This window comes from Heterocephalus glaber, unplaced genomic scaffold (genome assembly GCF_053883595.1).
Source record: "Heterocephalus glaber isolate CG9 unplaced genomic scaffold, H.glaber_assembly_v1.0 deba00000281, whole genome shotgun sequence".
NCBI lineage: Eukaryota > Metazoa > Chordata > Mammalia > Rodentia > Bathyergidae > Heterocephalus > Heterocephalus glaber.
This window is the reverse complement of record NW_028258139.1, coordinates 26,952,416-26,967,541: the sequence shown is the minus strand read 5'-3', so window position 1 is coordinate 26,967,541 and position 15,126 is coordinate 26,952,416. Positions and strand designations below refer to the sequence as shown.

At 52.5% G+C, this 15,126-nt stretch overlaps 1 protein-coding gene across 46 annotated transcripts in view; it reads left to right on the top strand.

Moving 5' to 3' along the window:
* LOC101704262 (uncharacterized) overlaps positions 1-15,126 on the top strand; it is a 223,358-nt gene that overhangs the window by 144,168 nt on the left and 64,064 nt on the right. For 15 of the 46 annotated variants that reach the window (XR_015441461.1, XR_015441455.1, XR_015441464.1 and 12 more), the window contains one exon: positions 2,788-14,640. The exons of 24 other annotated variants lie outside the window; for them this stretch is intronic. The gene's annotated coding sequence lies outside the window, so the exon portion shown is untranslated. The remainder of the gene's footprint in view (positions 1-2,787; positions 14,641-15,126) is intronic. 7 more of the 46 variants (XR_015441453.1, XR_015441451.1, XR_015441449.1 and 4 more) reach the window with 7 other exon arrangements.

Sequence of the window (15,126 nt, the reverse complement as noted above, 5' to 3'; positions counted from 1 at the left end):
TTATTCTTCCCATTTTCTGTTTTTTTTTTTTTTTGGTTTGTTTTTTTTCGTGGTGGTGCTGGGGATTGAACTCAGAGCCTTCCACATGTTAACTCATCTCATTAAGCATGAGCTCTACCACGGAACTGAGCTTCATCTCCAGCCCTGGATAGTCTATTTCTTTCTCTTATGGTGACTTCCAATACTACGTTGAATAAAAGTGGTGAAAGTGTGTATACTTGTCATGTTCCAGATCTTAGAGAGAAAGCTTTCAGCTTTTCTTCATCCAGTATTAAATTTGTTGTTGACTTATTATATGTGACCCTTATTATGCATAATGCTGACTTACACTCCTTCTATGCCTAATGTGTTCAAAGTCTTTATCATGAAAAGATGTTAGATTGTACCAAATGCCTTTTTTCCATCTCCTAAGATGACCATATGGTTTTTGTCCTTCATTCTGTTACTGTGATTATCGTATTTATTGAAACTTTCTTGCAGGCCTATGATGAATCCCACTTGGTCATGTTGAATAATCTTTTTAATGTGCTCTTGCATTCCCTTTGCTAGTATGTAGTATTTTTGCATCTGTGTTCATTACAATTTTGGCCTTTCTTTGTTGTGTCTGTGTCTGTTTTTGTATCAGGGTATTCTGGCCTTGTAGAATGGATTTGGAAGAATTCAGCCCTCTTCAAATTTCCAGAATAATTTAAGAAGAATTGATATTATTTAAATGTTTGGTATAACTCAGTAGTGAAGCTCTCTGGTCCTGGGCTTTTTCTTGATAGGAGACTTTTTGTTATGGATTCAATCTTGTTGTCGATTTTTAGTCTGCTCATGGTTTCTGCTTCTTAATTCAGTCTTGGTAAGGTGCATGTGTGAAGGATTTTTATTCCTATTTCTTCTGGGTTATAAATGTATCAGTAATGTTTGTTCATGTGCACTTCTTAAAGGCTTTGCCTGCGAAGTGGTTTCTAGTCCCTTCATGTGCCCGGAATACTCTCCTGAGGAGCTCTAGAAGGGGGTGGCAACTGTTCGTGGCCATAAATCTTGTTTTTGTGCTGTATAATAATTAGGGTTGGGGTATAAATGTACCTAGTGTGTGTGCCATGAACTGTGGCCTTTTATTATTTGTACATTTTTTCTTACACTCTTTCCTAATGTAGCTTCATATTGTAAAGCAATTAACTTTTTTTGTACTGGGGATTGAACTCAGGACCTTGCACTTAGAAGGCAGGCGGCAACGATTAACTTTTTTTGTCTGTACATTTTTCCTTATAAGCTAATTTGTAAACTGAATTGATGCCATGTTTGACATTTTGGAATGGAATTAGTGAGATAGCCTTCCTTACTGGGCATGTCATCGTGTTTTCCAAAAGCTGTGGATTAATGCAACTTTATGATGGTTCCTTCCGGATTGTATGGCTGCTTGTCTTTCCTAAAGATGTTTCTCCCAATAACTGAGCAGAATGTACAAGAGGGCTTTGGTTCAGCGTAGGAGAAAGGGTTTTTGATAATGAGTTCAGGCATAGTGAAAATCTTCTGAAGAATAAAAGGGCCTCTCCTTTGGAAGTTTCCCCAAATAATAATAGCATGTGAGTGTTCCCTAGGGGCCAAGAGCCAGGTGCTCATTTGCTTTTGCTTGCTGCATCCCATTCTCTGGAAGAGGTCCCCGAGTCAACAGTGGACAAGAGCTTCAGAGACCAAGCGCTGGACACTGGACAGGGAGAGCAGAGCTGCCTGCCCGGCACTCCCTCAGGTGGTGCAGCTCTCGAAGGAGGGACATGCTTCCCTCCCAGTGCTCTTGTGGGTGTTTAGACACAGATAAGAGCAAGTCACAGTCTGTGTCCCCAAGGAACTCACCGTTTGTCGAGGGCTGGGGTGCTAGGATAGATGACAAAAGCACAAACAGTCGGTTCTCAGTATTTCCCACAGTTGTGTCATATAGTTGCTGCAGCACTGAATTAATCAATGTGAAATCATTGCCTCAGATGAAATACAGAGCTCCGCTCCCTTGAACCTCTGGCCACAATATTTCTGCTAACCCACCAGTGTTTAACCTTGCTTATGTGTGTCTTTTAAAGACACCTTCTTTATTGAGTATTGTTGACTCCGTAACATTGAACTCAAGGCCTGTGGCAACATCACTTGGGCCTGAGCAAAGCTTCTCTCACGTGCATTTCCTCTGAAAGGCACAGCACAGCCTCCTTGTGCTTAGGAGTCCTGGACAGCATTTCCACAACACTTGGGAACTATAGTAAGTAGGGTACTCCCTTACAAAAGACCAAAAAATGGGTATTACTGTCTTGGTTACTTTTTTGTTGCTGGGACAAAATACTGGACACCCACAAGCTAAAGGAGGAAAGCTTTATTTAGTGCACAGTTTGAGGAGGTTGCAGTCCAAGTAGGCTGGCTCCGAGGCAGGGTGGCAGGGCGGAGAAGAAACAGTCCATGGCACAGCAGCAGAGAAAGCAGCCCACCTCCCCTCCATCTTTGCCCTTGCATTCCACCCAGGCTTCAGACCTGTTGGTTTGTGCCACCCACACTCTGGTTGTGGTTGGGTTTCCCATTACCCACACTCAGGACTATGCCAATCCAATTTGTGGACTAATTCAGTACCACACACCCTTCATCCCAGTATCGTGCAACGTAGATCCAGCCACCTCTGAAAAGCCCCACCTATGAGGGCATGAGACACAAGCCATAACATAACACGTTACTAAATAGACCACAGAAGGAATTCTTATTTAAAGTGTAAGTCCCAAGGTGATAAACAGAGTGTCATCTTGCTTGTTTAACTTCAACTAGGAATATGCACGTAGATGACTCCCAAGTTTCACCACTCTTCAAATGAACACAAATGACTTTGAAATCATCATGACTTTCGATTTGGGGATTACACATCAACTTTGATGAGCAGGAAAATTGCATGGAGAAAATCCACAAATCGGAAGAGCAGATGGTACATCACGATCAAGTGTAAGTGGAACCATCACACTTGCCCAGGCAGAGGCTCGGCCTGCTTTCTCGGTAAGCAGACAGAGCGTGAGTGTTCTAGACCTTACCAGCCACACGGTGTCTGTGGCAGCTGCTCAGCCCTGCTGGTGTAGAGCGAAAGTAGCCCAGAGGATGCATAACAAATGTGCACAGCTCCACGCCAGTAAAACTTTTATGTTGCACACTGAAATTTGCAGTTCACATACTTTTCCTATGTCACAAAATACAATTCATCTTTTAATTTTTTTCCCAAATATAATATATTTGCTTAGCTCACAGGCCAGACAGGAGCATATGGCAACCAGACTTGGACTGAAGGCTGCAGTCTGCCAGCTTTAGCCTTCGACAGTTAGGTGGGGATGCTTTCTAATTAAGGAGATCTAAATAATTCAGAAAAAAGAAAGGATGGAAGTTAAAATTCACCTGAAATCCCAAGACACAGGGATTTTTGTAGATGGCACATAAATAACACTACATTGGTGCACATGGCCACAGGGCGCCATTCTTGGGTCCTAATTAATCACAGTCAGTCGCGGCTTAAAAGTGAGTCCCCTCCTGGCAGAACATTCATAGGCTGGATCCAGTGGTAAGTCAGTTTCAGGCGCAAGTCCTACGCGGTGAGTCTTACACACTTTAGGCACAGATGCACAGTGCGCATTGCCTTGCGCTTCACCACTGCGCACTGTCGCTCTGTGGTATACAGCAGGCCCACGTCAGCCCTGAGGCACAACTGTGACCGTGTGCAGCAGACCCGTGAGCTACTTCTGCGATTTGTGTGCTGTATGAATGTTCATGATGCAAGGCCCATTTTTACTACTGAAAGTCTGTAAGTTGGGGACTTACTGTATCCCCTGAACAAATGTGGTGTCTTTCTGCTTTATTAGGGACAGGTGTCCAGCACACAGGTAGTAGCGGGATCCCGATGGACACCCACTCGTCTCCTGCTCTGGTCGTGTAGATTGTGTTGGATTTTGTAACCATTCCACAGGGTGCAGCATGAATTCTCCTACACCCTCCCCGCATGGTTAGTGTGGTGAAGGAAACAGGTGAGTAGGGTTGGACCCTGCCCTCACACACTTGCAATTGAACAGGGAAAGTGTGACCCACGTGACAGGGCCATCTGGGCCAGAAAGCCATCTGGCCATCCCCATCCCCAGAACCTTGGGATGGGAAGTCCAGGTGAGGGTGGGTGCCTGGCTTTCCTGGGTCAGCTGCATGCTGCTCAGATGCCAGGAACATGGAGGACAGCAGGGAGGGGCCTGTGAGGTCATCACCACCCGTTAGGGACAGGGGGACAGGGGTGCAGCCTAGAGGGAGGACTGATGGGGTCATGCTCACCAGACGGACCTCACAGCCAGGTGTCCCCACCTGAGCTAGCCCTCACACTGAGATCGCAGGTGGTGTATTCCCACGCACTGTGTCTGTGTCTGGTGTCTCCATACCCAGAGGGCCTTCTCCGTATGCTCATGGCAGAGCAGGGGGGAGGTTTGTGAGGTGCCGACTCTCCTGCTGTCTGGGTCACTGAACAATTAGAATTTTGTTGTCTGCACAGCTGATACAGTCAGCTGCCTGCTCAAATGAATAGGACCTGGACATCAACCGCTGCACGCGCATTGACAGCCACCCTTGATATGTCACCTGTCGGACACAAGGTCTGTCTCTAGGGGACTCTGCTCTTAACTAGAGATGATGCCGTGTGTGCGTGAGCTGCAGATCACATTCAAGTCCTGCATTCTCCAGGACTGGATGGATTTCCAGCCCCGCTCCTGCATCCCCAGTGTTTGGAACCATCTTTGAACCAGTAGGTCTGTCTTGAGATCCTTTCCAGAATCCCGTTGTACATGTACACAAGTGTTGGCTGCCGTGGTATTTGTGACCAAGAAAAGTCAGAAACAGCTTCAATCCCACGTCTTAGGGGGATGGTTAAAGAGCAGTGCAGCACATGCAGAGAATTCATTCTTCAGCCACGTAGACAGGAGGATGACAATTAAAATGGCAACATTACAGGGAAAAGACACAGCATGGAAATTGTACACATGGCTAGATGATAGAAAAAGAAAAGACAAAGATGCCACCAAAGGGCAAATAAAAGTGCCTGCAGATCGGCAGCCATGTCCTGCTTAGCTGCCCTCGCCAGTCATCTGGGCTGGATGTCAGTGAATACTGTGGGGAAAAAGGGCAGCCATCCCATTTCTATGATTAGGCTCCGGAAACCCCTGGCTCTGAGCTGCCCTTCACCCCACTACATGTGGCGGCATCTTCAGCATCTTCACCGCTGCATGGAACGGTGTCTTTGTTACCGTGTGTCACAGCGTCTCCACTGTGACACGCACTGACTCCTGTGTGCTTGTTGTACTGAGCGGTCACAGGGGAAGGGAGATCTGGAGAAGTACCAGGGTGCTAGGTACAGAATGTTGCAGGTGGCAACAGCAGTGAAAGCTGGGGTCAAGCAGCAAGCGCTTCCTTGGGGCGCCTCTGCTGTCTGTGACGTTGTCCTCTCCTACTGGGGAGGAGCCCGTGTCAAAGAGTGGGCTACAGAGAGCTTTGCAGACAGCAGAGCTGTGCACCCAGAATAGGTACCTAGAGCTGCTGTCTGGGACCCACCAGCCTTCCCCACATAGAACTCCCTGGCTCTGACAGCTGGCGGAGGCTGGCCCTGAAGGAGCACTCCGATTCCTTGCTGATCGAGTCTGATTCCTAATGATTTTAGCAGGTGGCCCTATGGTCCAGGGCTTCCCCTGAGGAAGGCCTTTCCCTGGGAGGTGAGCCCAGTTTTGGGATAAGCCAGCAGTGCAGCTGATCGGGCTGCTTGGTGCTCACAGTGTAGTCAGCAGGAGGTGACCCGTCCTTAGTATGTTGTGCTGCCTTCCGAAGGCAGCCTTGGAAATGGGAGGGCAGCAGAAGAGCTTTGCTCTATGTTCATTCTTTTTTATATTTGGAAGATAATAGAGGACATTCAGAATTGCCACCATCACAGCATTTTACAAACTAGCAATATAAAGAAGGAAGAGTAACCACTGCTAGCTCGGAACTGGACTCACCCCTTCTTGAAATAGTCCCCGTTCTCAGTTTATGGGAACCCAGTGTTGAGGTGGTAAACGCCTCACAGGATGAAATCCCACTGTGGCTGATTTGAGACCTCTAAAGGTTAAAACCTTATTGGCAATCTTCTTGAATATGTAACAGTCAGCTTTCTCAAGCCTGTACACGCTCACACAGTTTTTGGTTTCTTCTGCTTCTGCTTCCTCTACTACTACTACTTTTTTTTCTTCTCTTTCTCTTCCTTCCTTTTCCTCCTTCCTGTTCTTCCTCCTGTTCTCTTTCCTTCACCTCTTCTCCCTCTGGAGTTGGAAACCCATTATCATATTAGACAGCACACCATTTCCATTTCCTGTGTCACATGAAGTCCTCTTGGCTCCTTTTTCTCATGCAGTAGGGTTTCCATGAAGATGAACTGTGTTGTCTCTAAGCATTCTGGAAGGGCAGGGTGGTCTGGTGGGGCAGGGAAGGGTGACAGCGACCCTTGTCATTCAGGGCCTGACTCCTGCAGTGCTGTCCACATCTGGCTTTTCTCTGCTCTGGTTATGGCCTCTTCTAAACATGCTCCTGGTGGCACAGTGAAGGCTGGGTGATCTTTTCCTCCCTTCCCCTCCTGCTCATTTCCAGAGTTCAGAAGAGAACCTCATTCTCCTTGTGGCAAACTTTTCTTGGTGCACCCTCATTCTTAAGCCCCTCAGGTGCCCCCTCCACCTGTCCTTAGAAACTGAGCTCCCTCCAAGCACACCTTAGCCATTATGGCATGGAGTCCACCTACTTCCTGTCGAGAAGTAGAGAAGCTCTGGGGGCACAGTGGTGTCCACTCCTAGTCCCAAGTGTTATTTGTATGAATGTGTTACTTTGCACACAGAAGGGTCTTTGCAAACGTCATTAAGGTTACTGATCAGTTGACTTTCAGTGAGGAGATTGTGCTAAATTAACCCAGTAGACGAATTCTAATCCCAGGGACCCTCTAATGCAGAGAACTTTCTCTGATTGGATCAGAGGTGCAGAAGAGAAGAGTCAGAGAGATCCTGAGTGTGCGGAGAGTTGATGCAGTGCGGTTGGATCTGCCATGTGGAGCTCACAGGCATGGACTGATTTCTAAGGTGACCCTCAGCCAAGAGCCAGCAAAGAAGTAGGATCTGCCTGCAGGGAACCCAGGTTGGCAATAACACAAATAGGCTTGAAGAGGGCCCTTCCGGAAGCCTCCAGGTCAGAGCCAGCTGACCCTTACCCTAAGTGCGGCTTTGAAGCCTGACTCAGAGACAGCAGATACCCAGCTCACACCGATGGCCAGAGCCGTGATCTTGTGAGTGTGTGATTTTAAACCGTGGAATGAGTGTAACTTGTTACAGTGGCTGTAGAAAACAGACACAGGACCCTAGTGGCTGGGAACAGGTTCTGGGCCCCTCTCCTGGGGTCTTTGCTTGTTCCTGAGGATCCTCACACATCCAAGCACAGGTCCCACAGTGAACAGATTCTCCCTTCCCCCTTCCCATCTGCAGTCGACACTCAGTGGGTTTTACCCCTGCTCCCTGGACCTCAGTTCAGACCCCTGGGGTGTTTTAGCAGCTTCCTGTGGGTCTCCCAGCCCTGGGCCCCCTATTTCCAGCTGCCCCCCACTAATGCAGCTCTGCTCTCAGGACTCATTCCTCCCCGACAGGCATCCTGCGCTTTGCCTCTTCTCAGTGAAACAGGTATAGGTCCAGCAGCCTAAAATTCACAGCCTTTCGTAGGGAAGGGAGCATGACATCTCCGTCCTCACCTCCCAGGACTCTCTCTTGGGCATTTGCATTCTTGTTTTGTCCCCTGCATTTTCTCAGCCCCAGGATTCTTGGGAGTCCTGCAGGGAAGGAGTCCCCAACCCTGGGCCATGGACTGGTACTGGTCCATGGCGTGTTAGGAACCAGGCTGCGTAGCAGGAGGCAAGCAGCTGGAGAGGGAAGCTTCCCCTGTATCTACAGCTGCTCCCGCCCCTTGCCTGAGCTCCGCCTCCCCCTCCTGTCAGATCAGCAGGGCATTAGGTTCTCCTAGGAGCTCAAACCCACCCTGAGCTGCACATGCAAAGGGATCTAGGTCGCGTGCTCCTTTGAATTATCCTGAAACACCCTGCCCCCACTTTGTGGAAAAATTGTCTTCCACCAAACCATCCCTGGTCCCAGAAAGTTTGGGGACCACTGCTGTAGGGCCCTGCCCGTGGGCCATTGAGTCCCAGCAGGCTTCCAGGAAGCCGTAGAGCTGCCGCCCTTGAGATGTGTGGTGCTGAAGCTCAGTGTCCCTGTCACACCCTAAGTGACCTGAGTAGGGCCTTCCACCATCCCAGCTCGGTGTGTGCACAGTGCTTAGGAGTCCTGAGCATACCTATGCTCACACGCTGACTGGGGTACATCCCACCGGAAGGAGAAAGGCAAGCTTATCATGTTAGGCACAGTGCCTGAATCACTCATTAAATAGCTCTTAAATGAGTATTTCATGAATTCCTTTTGCTGTATTTTGAAATAGATGCCCCAAGTACTGGAAAAGATCCTCAGTATTTTTAGCACACTTTTCCTGTTACAGTGTTTCTGGGTATAGCGGCTGCTTATGCTGAGTTTGAAGGTGGTCCAAACTTGGCAGGTGTGTTACTGTGTTTGACAGAGTAAGACTATTGCATTGCTGTCAGGATAATTGCTAACACATATCAAGCACCTGTGATCTCCATGAGTTAGGTCAGTTAACCCTTACAGCAGTGCTCTGACGCTGGATTATCCATGTCTGAGTGTTATGGATGAGGAATCCAGAGTGCAGAAAGGTGAAGTGATCTACTCAAGGTTATGCAGCTGGCTGATAGCAGAGCTGATTTCCTTCCCAGCCAGTCGCAGTTCCACTCCTTCTATGGCTACCATTTCGTCCTTTGATCAGAGGCAGGAAAACCCCCCATTCTCGATCGAAAATCATCATTAGCATTATTTCTACAGTTCATCACTAATCTGCAACACCTCACATATGCACCGGGCTTTGAAAGGCTTTGCTCTTTGTTCTCTTAGCAGAGGGCGGCGGGAGGCTGGTGGGTGGGGCAAGGGCGATTCTGTGTCCTGCATGTGTCCCGAGTAGAAGGACCACGTCCGGAGTCACAGCTGCACTGAGTCCCCGATGCGGAGGACTGAGGCCCATCTCAGGCGCGGATGCCCCCAACCCTGCCCTCCAGGAACACAGCCCGCCCACCTGTGCCCTGGGCTGCTCCCACCCACGCCGGAGGGCTGGCCACGGAGCCCTCCTTGGAAGTGAGGCCTGGGCTGGGGACGAGGGCACAGCATTTCCCTGCAATCTTGATCTTTGGCCTGTGGGTTTGTCCTTGGCGAGGGTCTGAGGGTCTGTCCTCAGTTGTGATAAGAGGTCTCGTTTCTTTCTTCCCTCTGCTTTCCCCAAGCCAAGGAAACATGGAATCGGGAGGGGAAAATGGCTCTCCCTGTTGCACCCAAGAACAGCCTGCTGGAGTCTGTGCTGAGGCTGCTGGTGGGAGGCCCGGCCTGTCCTCAGAGGCCACGTCTGCAGCGAGGTTCTGCAGACCGAGCCAGTGCACAGCCCGGGGCCTCCCGGCTGTCTGGGCCCTGGTGGCCCCACAGGCCTTCCCTGTCCCGAGTGCGCCTCCAGAACACACCGTGTCTTTGGCCCGGAACGGCCTCCCGCTGGGGAGCCTCGTGTCTCCCACTCCCTGTCTCGTCCACCTCCCATCCTGTGTGACTTCAGTCAGGATGCAGGGAAGTCCTTCCCTCAAGTGAAGACAGCCGTCCAGGTTTTCAGCCTGGGTGTTGACTTCCTCTCGAATCCCCAGTGCTTGGACACAAGGTCATGGACCGCACTAGAGGAGGTGAGATGGGCTGTGCATTAGACAGGGCTGACGTCAAGTTCAGGCTGGGCTCGGGCGGCTGGCTGTGTGGCCCTGGGCAAGCTCCTTCACCGTGAGGCTCCTTCGTCCCCGTTGGAAGCAGGAGGAAATTGCCCCAGCAAGGCCTGAGGGACTAAAAGAAGGCAGAGGAGGGCCACCTTCCTAGATGCCACCTCATTAGATGGTGGCCCGGCAGGGAGGGTTCAAGAAGCCAGAGTGAGGCGGTGGGAGGAGGAAACGAAGTGATGTGACCAAGTTGTTTTGCACTGCAAAGGCACCAGTGCAAATAGGCCACGATCCCAGATCCCAGAGCTCGGCCCTGAGTCCTGGGGCCGTGTGCAAGGTGAACCGGACTCCCGTCTTTGTGAGGTCAAGGCCAGTGGGCAGCACCCATGAGGACAGGGGACCTGGCCATGGGCTCAGAGTGCCGAAAGCAGCTGGAGTCCTCAGCTTAGTAAACACGGGGCGCCATACTCTGGCTTCCCTGTGCCTTGTTTGTCACCTGAGGAAAGACCGTCAGCCTCTGCCTGGCTCTCAGGGTACTGTAGGGGTTAGATGAGGTCGCGGGTGCACACAGCTACAGTAGTGCTTGGTGTGCAGAGTGTGCGGGGCATTAGTTACTATTGTCACTGACTGGCCCTCTCGGCCGGTTGTGTGTGCGTTTGTGGCTCTTTCCCCGTGGGAATGCGAACACTTCGCAGCTTTGGCGTGATGGCTTGTCTGGCTCCCTCCTCTGTTCTGGAACAAGAGCTCAGTGTGTTCTGAGAAACCTGCAGCATCGCCCCAGGAGTTTATCAACAGCAGGAACTCGGGGGCCTTCCCAGAGTCTCAGCGCCAGATGCCAGTGCCGGGCCCTGTCTGTCTCGGCCCAGCAGCGCTGCGCAGCATGTGGTGTTCACTACGTGCTGTGCGCCCTGTCTCCCCAGGGGAAGCAGGACATTTGGGGCAGGATGAGGGTGGAGTGGATCAATTAAGGTGGGGTCTTTGGCTGAACTTTACCCTGGGTTTATGGAGCTTGGAAACACAAAAAAGGTTGCATTCCTTTCTGTGGAACTGCTTAATCCACACGCACTCTCCAGACAGGGCTGCTGCTTGGTGCCAGCGGCTTCTCCCAGCACTGCTTGCTTCCATTCCAAAGTGGGGAAGGGAGAGCTTTAGAGGGCCAGGTGGGTACTTCCTGGGCCCTCGCACTTAGGCCATTTGTACCTAAGATGCAACAAAGAATCCCCAGCCGGCTTGAAACTGTCTCATGCTAGTGCTGGTGTTCAAGTGCTGCTTCTGTCGTGGCCATGCCTAACAGCAGCCAGCCAGGGCTTGGTGCAGACTGGACAGTCTGAGCTCAGGCTATATGCCTAGCACACACATGGCCTTGGGCTCAATCCCCAGCACCACCCCCCCCCCCAACAAAAACAGAAAACCCGAGTTCAAGTCCTGACTCAGATGCTTAGCTCTGTTGCTTTTCTTCAGTAACGTAACATCGTGGGCCCTCCCCTCTTCCATCGGTAAAGCCATGTGGTGAGGTGACAGAAATGGCCCAGTGCTTCACTCATTCTTGTAACTTGCACAGTGCCCAGTCACGTGATTCATTAGACTGCGCTGTTAGCAGACACCTTTGCAGCCGAGCTTGGAAAGTGTTTTGTTTCTACTGTTGAACCTTTTCCATCAGCAAGAAAGGGGTATTTCTGGGACAGCCCTTGGGCTCCAGCAGAGGGGTGATTGTATGTACAATGTAACCAGGGTGCTGTGTCTGATCTTGGACAAGTACACAGTGAGTCACGCCCTGGACCCCTGAGTGAGCCCAGCAGAGTTCATCTAAGCTGACCACTCGGTGAGTGACACCTGATACTTATGCCACTGAGGTTTTGTTACACAGCATTGTTTTGGTGATTGATACAGCAGGAATGTCACTTATAACTCTTGGATGGCTTGAATTCTGTAAGAGCAGGATGGTACCCTGTGGACTGCCCAGTCCTTCAAATCCGTGTTGACTGAGTGATCTAATAAAGAGAAGTTTGTAACCCTCTGCGGTTCTGTCTGGCATAACACCGGTTCCCTCTGCTTACAGCATCTCTGATTGGGGTCACTGCTGTTTCCCATCCACTTGGTATCCAGCAAAGGCAGACAGAAAGACAGAAAGACAGAGGAAATTGGAGACTGAGTAGCTAGGCTCTGGTTTTATGCACAAAGCGAAGGCTCAGTAAGTCTTACTTGCTCCCCTGAATACTTTGGGTCCCGAGTCCCATGGCAAGCCTGGTAATTCCTCAAGGGAAAGCGACTTGGAGCACAGCACAGTGAGCTGGACAGAGAGTGGTGCCTGTGTCGGGTGCTCGGTCTGTAGCAGGCACTTCTTGTCCGTCCATTCTTGTTTGATTCTGCAGAGAGGAATTGATCTGGAGGTAGAAACTCCGCTCAGAGACAGGAAGCGAGCAAGCAGATGCACACCGCTGGCAAGGTAGCTGACGAACTCTGGAGTCCAGGGCTGCTCTGCAGCCAAGAATAGCTTCTTTAAGCCCTTCCCTGCAGGCGGGGACCCTGGCCAGCATCCAGGCCACACTCTGTGCAAGCCAAGCAGGGATCCTGCCTGGTGGAGGTGACTGGCCAGCTCGAACTGCACAGTTGTCGGCGTGGCCAGGTTGCTGGACGCCTCCTTCAGTGCCGCTGGTGTGACTCGGACCTTGTGGGTGAGTGAGCCTCACCAAAGTGCCTGGATCTGGTTTCCACGAGGGTCTGAATGGCGTTGGCTCTCCATCTGCAAGGGTGCGCTGTCCATCCTGAGCCCTGGGTCCTCTCCGGCTGCCTTTCAGGGATCCTGGCCGAGTCAGCAGGACCATAGGGCCGGCTGGCGGCAGGGCAGTGTATCCTGACCACCATCCTGGGCTGAGGAGCGAAGCCCCAGTCCGGTCCCCTGTCCCTGGCCTGTCCTCCCCAGCCTGCCAGCTCCAAGGGCGGGAATGGGGCCAGCGCCGGGAGCTTCTCGGGCTTCTGCTCCTGCTGGCACTGGCTGGGCAGGAGCTCTGCTTGGCTGGCTGCCCTGGGCACTTGCCACCCTTGTGTGTTTGCTTGGCCATCGGGGTGAGGAAGCAGGATGCTTTCCATTGGACCCTGGGCGTTCCGGGCTTCAGGGGCCAGCGGCCAGCCAGGGCGGGATCTGCCATCCGTGCCTCCGTCTGTCCTCTTTGTCCCTCTCCCTCTCCTACCTGGCAGGCAGTTCATAATCCCGCCACCACCTGATGCAGCGGGGGAGCAGGGGGAGGCCCACTGCTGTGCAGAGCAGGAACACTGGTGAGGGCCGCCCGAGAGCCTGCCTCAGGCACCTCCAGCCTCGGAGGGAGAGGGACTGTGGCACCCCGGCACCCTTCTCCCACGCCCAGCTGCACCATTCCCAGACCATCTGGGCCTCGTCCACAGCGTTTGTTTGAGTGGTGGTGAGACCTCTGGCACCACTCTGCCTGTCTTTGGTTAGAGCAGACATAGGGATGATTTACAATCACCCAGGATCTCAGCATGACTTCCTGTTAGGGTCAGGGAGAGACGCACTCCTGGGCCGTGCTACCTTGCTGAGACAGAGGCTGGCCATGGAGAGAGCCACTGGTGCCCTGTGAGTGGCATATTCCCAGGAGCCCCATGTTCTGGGTGGGGTAACTGAGGCCAGGAGCACTGGAGCCCTACACAGGGCCTTCCCGGTAGGGTAGGCAGAGAGCACACGGAAGGAAGCCGGGCTCCCCTCCCCCTCCCAAAGCAGCTTGCGTTCCCGCTGTCTGGCGCGGCGGGCATTGTAGTACGCCTGGGCTTTGCTGAGGGTGCCTGCCCTCAGAGGGAACCTGGGGTGCCAGGGCTGCGGACACGGAGAGAAAGGCCTTTCTGGTCCTTGGCTCGGCTCGGCTCCTACGTTTTTCAGACAGGAAGGTCCCCAGGGCCATGATCGCCCCGCCCCACAGAGGACAGCAGAGCTGGGAGGTGAACGGGACACTGCCATGCCTCTGGTTCACTGAGTGCCGAGGAGTGCAGGGTGAGTGACTTTCTGAACACATGGACACCTCCCTGAGTCCCTTCAGTTCCTCACAGACCAAGGGCCTGGTCTCTGCTGGGCCTGCCTCAGCCCCTCATTGTTCGGGGGACCCACTGTGGCCTCCTACCGTGCCCTGTCTTCCTCATGTGGGTGGGTCCCCAGGGCTGCCTGTACCCCACCCTTCCCTCCAGCCCTCCCTGTGCTGCCCCCCTTCCCGACCTGTGTCCCGCCCTGGGCTCGCACCAGCCTTGCCCACAGCGACCTCCTTCTGTTCAGGCGGCTCTTGCAGGCAGACCTGTCCAACCTGGCCGGCTGGCCTGCTTCACAGCCTCCTTTGAAGCCTTGACAGGCGGCCAACAGAGCTGGCCAGGCGCAGGAGGCAGGGTGCTGGTGCCAAGGCCCTGACAGCCACTTCCCGCCCTGCCCTGTCTGCTCCAGGACCGGGCTGATCCAAGGCCTGCTCAACAGGGACAGAAGGGCCCGGCTGTGAAGGGCCTGGGCTGGCCTGGACAGGGCGCCTGGAGCTGCGGCTGGGCTGTTCCCTTCTCAGCCTCCCCTTCCCACAGGGATGTGCTCAGCTTTCTCCCAGCCCCGCAGCCCACAGCCTCTGTCCCCACGAGGAGACCTCATGCGGAACGCACTCTGAGGAGAGCCTGGACGGGCGGAGGGAAGGACCTGCCCTGAGTGCCTCCTCACTGTGCTGTCTGAAGCCGTGGGACCCACCAGCCGCCTGCCTCAGGGCCTCTCTGTAAGTAGGGATGCCAGAGTACCCAGTTCCGGCCCTGCAGAGGGCAGCGTGGAAGCCTCCTCGATGCCCACTGCGGATGTGGTTGCTTGGTGGGGAGTCTGCACCCCGGGATGCTCAGGAGCCAGCTGACCCCGCGCCCTGCTGGTGTGGTCCCCTGTCCCACTGCCTGTCTGCCTCTGTTCCCCAGCTACAGAGCCAGGGGAGGAAGGGAATCTTCCTATAAAATTTGAGAAACTCAGATATGCAGAAGGAAACTGAAAGTACTTGTTATTCGCCTGATAGGTACAGCCAGGAGCACACAGGTGCACACAAAATGTCCAGGCATCCTAGAGTAGCCAGTGTCTAAGCTACATATATTTGGTATGTTTATTACCATTCATATACATCTTATCCACACATATATAATGCCTGTTGTATACATTTCATTTCCTGTTGGACATTCCTTATACAGGATGTGAAAAGTAATAAAGAATAGGCGCCAGTGGT